Genomic DNA, 5,400 nt, shown 5'->3' with positions numbered 1-5,400 from the left:
GTGGCCACATGTAATGCAATGAAAATCAGCACACAGCCTCCTAACCCCCAGGGTCAGATTGCCCCATCCTCATGTGAAAGGGTGTTCTCCTGGTGGTGTTCTTTGGGAGTTTCAGAGTTTAGAAACCAAGTCAACTGTCAACAAACTTTCTCAAATAGGGTCGAGGTTATATTCAGTAAACGAACCATTTGGACAAGTGTGAATCAGCGATCACTTTGCTACTCCTTTGCCAAAATGTGAAATATATACCTATTCATATAATAATTAAAGTAGACATTTATTTAGAGCTTTTGAATCCTCTTCCAACAGAGGAGAGTTTAGACTTTTTCAATAAAATGAATTAAGCTGGCTAGTTTGGCATAGATCATAAAGTACTATATTTTTTTCTTACTCAACCAATTTATTGGTTGCTTTTCTTGTTTTCTTTTGTTTTGATTAAACTGTTTTTACCAGAGAAAAATCTCTTTGATTTAGATTTTTGGAAAGAGTTATCATTCGCTCTAACTTGGGCCTAACTCCAAGGAACTCCCAACTCGTTAGCATATAACGCCACTTTGCCTTAACTGTTATCTTTGTTGTCAGCCAACTGCAATGTCCTGATCATGATTGATTTCTTTGGGACCATGACTTGATTAAAATTCCAATGGCTGTGTGATACAGGCAGGGAGGCCTTATCCATTGACTAACAAGATGCATAATGTGGATATGAATCGTTTTCCCTTAGCTCCCCACAAGACAACTATAAATGTCAAATGAGCTCAGAGCTAAAGTTCACAAAATAAAGAGTCCAGTGCTCAGATAAGACTATGCACACTGGTATTGAAAAAATAAAATTTTAGAATAGTGAGTAATAATACGTAAAACTGAACTTCTACCAACAGTTAATGCATGGCTATCACTTGCAAGGAGCTGCGGTAGCTGCTCTAACAGAACACTCAAATCCTCCTTTAGCATGAGGTCTTCATTGCCAAGCTGCTGGAGTCTGGGCTGCTGATAACTCACAGCTGACTACTTCTCTGTAAATTGCCTCAGTTGAAGAAGTTTGCAGGCCCAAGTTCATAGGACTTCCAAAGAGGCCAGCCCTATCCAATAAACAGTCCACGCGAGGGTACAATGGCCTGTTCCCTTTGCCTCAAAGTGAGACAGCTCTGAACGGCCACCTCATCCCTCGAGCTCCCTGTGAGATGAATGAGTCTCCATTACGATTGTACCATGGATCAATTTTTTTTTTCTGTTTAGTCCTGCTCCCCTGTTAGAGGTCTTGCTGCCAAGAATACCGCCCGATAATCTTCTGCTTATAAATCTCCGTCTCAGAGTTGTTTCCCAAGGAACTTGGTCTAAGAAAAATACTCTTCTTGGTACTAGGTGGTGATGGATGCTTTTGGTTACAATGATGGATATTTACTGTACTTCTGCTTATTTACAATATAGTGGAGGAGCCAGAATGACAAGCAACTAACTATACTACAAAAAAGAAGACCATCCTTACCCCTGCGAAGTAGAATTCTGTCGTCACTTTTCTTTGCTTCCATGGTGCTTCCTTTAAACTTCTACTTGGATTGTATCATGTTACATTATATCATTTTGTTGTTGCAAGTCTCTTGCAAAAAGTTGTGAGCATTTTGGAGGCAAGTATTTAGGCTTGTTTACCTTTATGTCCCTGGCATGCTGCCTGCAGTATGGCAGGTGCTAAGCCAGTCGTGTTGAATTGATAAATGAATTAATGAACAAAATAAGTAACACAATTTGAAAGTTTAATGTGAAAAAATATGCCTGTAGAGTGATAAAAATTCAGTGAAGAAATGAAATTTGGGTTTGGTCTTAAAGAAATTTAGTACATTTGGAATATAAGGTATTTCAACTGGAAAAGCAACATTGACTGTCACATTTAGGTAATGAGTAAGTCAGGTATTTCTTGTCATAATAACAAGAACCTATTTAAACTAATTTAAGACCTTTACTGAAATACAACAGTATATTTCTTGGATCCATCAGCCAGTATTTCTGCATCATGTGAATACTCAGAACCAAGGGCTCTAATAACCTGTTCAGATGGCCTCTCCAGAAAGCAAGCTCCCACCTCTACTTGTCTGCATACTCTTTCGTTTCTCTGTAAGCCTTTACCTTCAGGCGACCTTGACCTCTCCATTCAAGAACTGAAAAGAGATTATAGGAAGCTGTGAGTATAACAAGAGAGGTAATTGCTCCAGCCATGGCCAAATAGCAATTCCCAATTCAATCTCAGTGATCAGAGGAGGTGGTGGGAGACACCTTAGAGTGAACCATAAAAAAACTTGTGAATGGGCAAAGGAGTGGTTATGGCAGACCAGGAACTCCAGGAGGTGTTTGCTAAGGTGCAAACCTCATAGTGGGTTAGAAGAATTCTCATTAAATAGCGGCAATCCTTATCAAATGCAACAACAATTCTTTTGTCAAATTTCATAATTCAGGGTATGTGTGTCTGTGTATATAAGAGTGAATTAAATACTTAAATTGTGCAACACGCTTCTGTTCATGATATATCTTGTTAAACTAACATGAAAGCCATTCTGAGTGTGTTCAGTGCCATGGAGCAGTGGTGTTACATGGAGAATCTAGCTTTATAAAATCATTTTGTCCAGGCTTAAGAGTCACCACTTATATTCTTCAAAATGGACAGATCCCCAAACAAGAAGCATCTATAGAAGCCTTATATGTGCCAAGACCCAATGATATAACAGTAAGTGAGACATCATTCTTCTCTTCAAAGCCTCATAGACTAATGAGTATTAGTAACAGGAGGTCCAGAGAAGCAGTGACACATAAACAAAACACTGTAATGTGCTCAGTACAGTGACGGAGGAAGGAACAAAGTGTTCTAGAAGCCTTTCTTCTTGTAGAGGTCAAAGATGTCTCAACATAGGAGGTAACATTTTATTTTTGTTTTAAATAACAAGTAGCATCGATCAGAAGGAGAAAGGGAAAGGAGAGTTTAGCAAAAGGAACAGGATTCACAAAGCCAGAGCATCACGAAACATCAGGAAATGTTGAACAATGGTAAGTAGCAAAAACCAAACAGGTTTGCTTTGTGAGCGTATTGGGGTAGGAAGCAGATAGAAAAATCAGACGAGAAGGAGAGTTTTGAGTGAAATTTGGAGGAATAAAAGGATTTCCATACTTTACCCAAGTACTCGGTATGAAATTTTTTTTTAGGTCACTGGATGCCAATAAGAGAGAAGTGGGAGAAGGAAGGAGGAAAAAGAGAAGAGAAAAGGACGGGCAGGGAGAGATTTCCAGTGAGAAAACTCTTTAAAAGAAGGCTGAGTCTATGGCCACGCCCCCCTGAACAAGCCCGAGCCCATCTGATCTCAGAAGCTAAGCAGGGTTGGGCCTAGTTAGTACTTGGATGGGAGTCCACCTAGGAATTCTGGGTGCTGTAGGCTTTTAAAAAAAAGAAAAAAAAAAAAAGACTGAAAGTGGAAGATATTTGAAAAAAAAAAAGTCTGTTTAGTTCCATAGAGCAATAGAAAAACACACTTTCTCAGTATGTGAAACTCACTGATGCAAATGGCAACCTCATTTTCTTGTTTAATGATGCATATCAAAGGAAACTTGTGTGGTGAGAACTTTATCTACAGAATGCCAGATAGTCTGGTCACACACTCTCAGTATCTTCTTCTCTTTAAGGTCTTCAAAAAAAAAAATTTTAATTTTAGCTTAAATGTTTTGTGCAAATAACTCACCCTAAACATAATTCTTATTTGAAGGGAACGGGTGCAGATGTATCATCAAGGGTCAGTGTGGCATCACTGTGAACTGCATGGAATCTGAAGCCTTACACCCTGGGTTCAAAATCCTAGTTCCACTCCTATTTTATTGTGACCTGGGCAACATAATTAACCTCTCCATGCCTCAGCTTCTCATTTAAATAATAGGAAAAAGAAAAGTACCTCCCTCATAGAGTTGTTGGGAAGATTAAGTGAGTTAATCCATGTGAAAGGTTTAGAGCAGAGCCTGGCATATACGGAGCGTTAGGTAAGTTTTAGTTATTATAAGGTGGATTTTTAAAACGCTTTTACTTCATGCCTCCTTTCAACATCACTTGGAGTAGTTATAGTTCTTTTGTTTTTTCTTAATTCGTTTTTCTGTCTTTTTTACACAAACCCTCTCTTGAGAAGGAACAAAATGTTCCAGGTAAAATATTTGGAAGTGTTCATTGCAATCACTAACTAAGTGTTCATTGCAATCACTAAGATATGGTCTTACACTCTTAATTAGACATTATTTATATGCAGTCTTGTCTTTCCAAAGAATATCAAATTCTTCAAAGGCTTCAAGTTCAAAGACTCCCACGACTTCTCCATGTGCCATGATACCTCACAGGCTATAGACCTAATGCAGGTGTTTGGCAATCCATGCTGAATAACACTCAGTTGTAAAGCTCTGGAATGGAGAATCACTAGTTGGGTGATTTACACGCATAGGGCACCTATGTCTTCTGCTGCAATGCCTGTTTCAAATTGTCAGTGCCCCTCTGTGTCCTTTAACTAGAAATTTAAACTTCGGTATTTTCCATAATCTGCACAATTGGAGTCTACTGCATCTAACAAGTTTAATATGACATTAACATAGCAGCTAATGTTAATTGATTGGTGCAGAGCATTGTTTCAAGAAATTTACCTTAATTATCTTGTTCACTACTCACAGCGATCTTGTGAGCTAGGTAATATTATCTTCATTTTATAGATGAAGAAACCAAGGCACAGAGTTTTGAAGAAACATGCCCCATTTAGTTACCCAGTTTAGCAAGTGGTAGAGCTAGAATTTGAATTTCCCTAATTCCCAAAGACTGAATCCAATGTCCCCGCTAACCTACCATCCCAATGCATCCATAGACAAACCAGTCTATTTCAGAAATGTTCCGTTATCATTCCTATCTCCATACTGTCACTCTTATTGTTCCCCTGGCACATAATCTTTATGCCTCTCTTTTGACATCTGCTACTAAGAAGATTTCTCCCAATCCTCAGCCCATATATATTACACTTCCACATTATCTTAAACTTCTTGAACTCTGCTATGCTTAATTAAATACTTCTGTATATTGCTTATCTATGTTCTACTAACAGTTTCATTTGATAGGCTTGTCACTCTGGAAATATATTCTTCCCTCCTGCACTCTATGGTACTGGGCTCAGTACCTAACCCACATTCAACACTCAATACAGTCTTAAGAAATAGTGAATTCCCAGAGTGTGATTATAAGCACACTGGTTTGTCAGAGCTCTGTGAATTGGGGGAGGCATACACAAGTGATGGAATTAATTCAGTGTGATTAAATGCCACCTTTCATAGAGTGACACATAAATTTCTATGGAAGTAAATAGAAGAGAAAAATCAGTAAGGTTTGGAGAGTGTATC

The 5,400-nt window shown here is 38.4% G+C and overlaps 1 pseudogene; it reads left to right on the top strand.

Annotated features, from left to right (window-relative positions):
* Window positions 1-3,303: 3,303 nt before the first annotated feature.
* LOC112483586 lies at window positions 3,304-3,422 on the top strand (annotated as a pseudogene).
* Window positions 3,423-5,400: the final 1,978 nt, after the last annotated feature.

Source organism: Pteropus alecto, unplaced genomic scaffold (assembly GCF_000325575.1).
Source record: "Pteropus alecto unplaced genomic scaffold, ASM32557v1 scaffold164, whole genome shotgun sequence".
Taxonomy (NCBI): Eukaryota; Metazoa; Chordata; class Mammalia; order Chiroptera; family Pteropodidae; genus Pteropus; species Pteropus alecto.
Note: the sequence above shows the minus strand (reverse complement) of the source record. Positions and strands in the feature narration are given on the sequence as shown.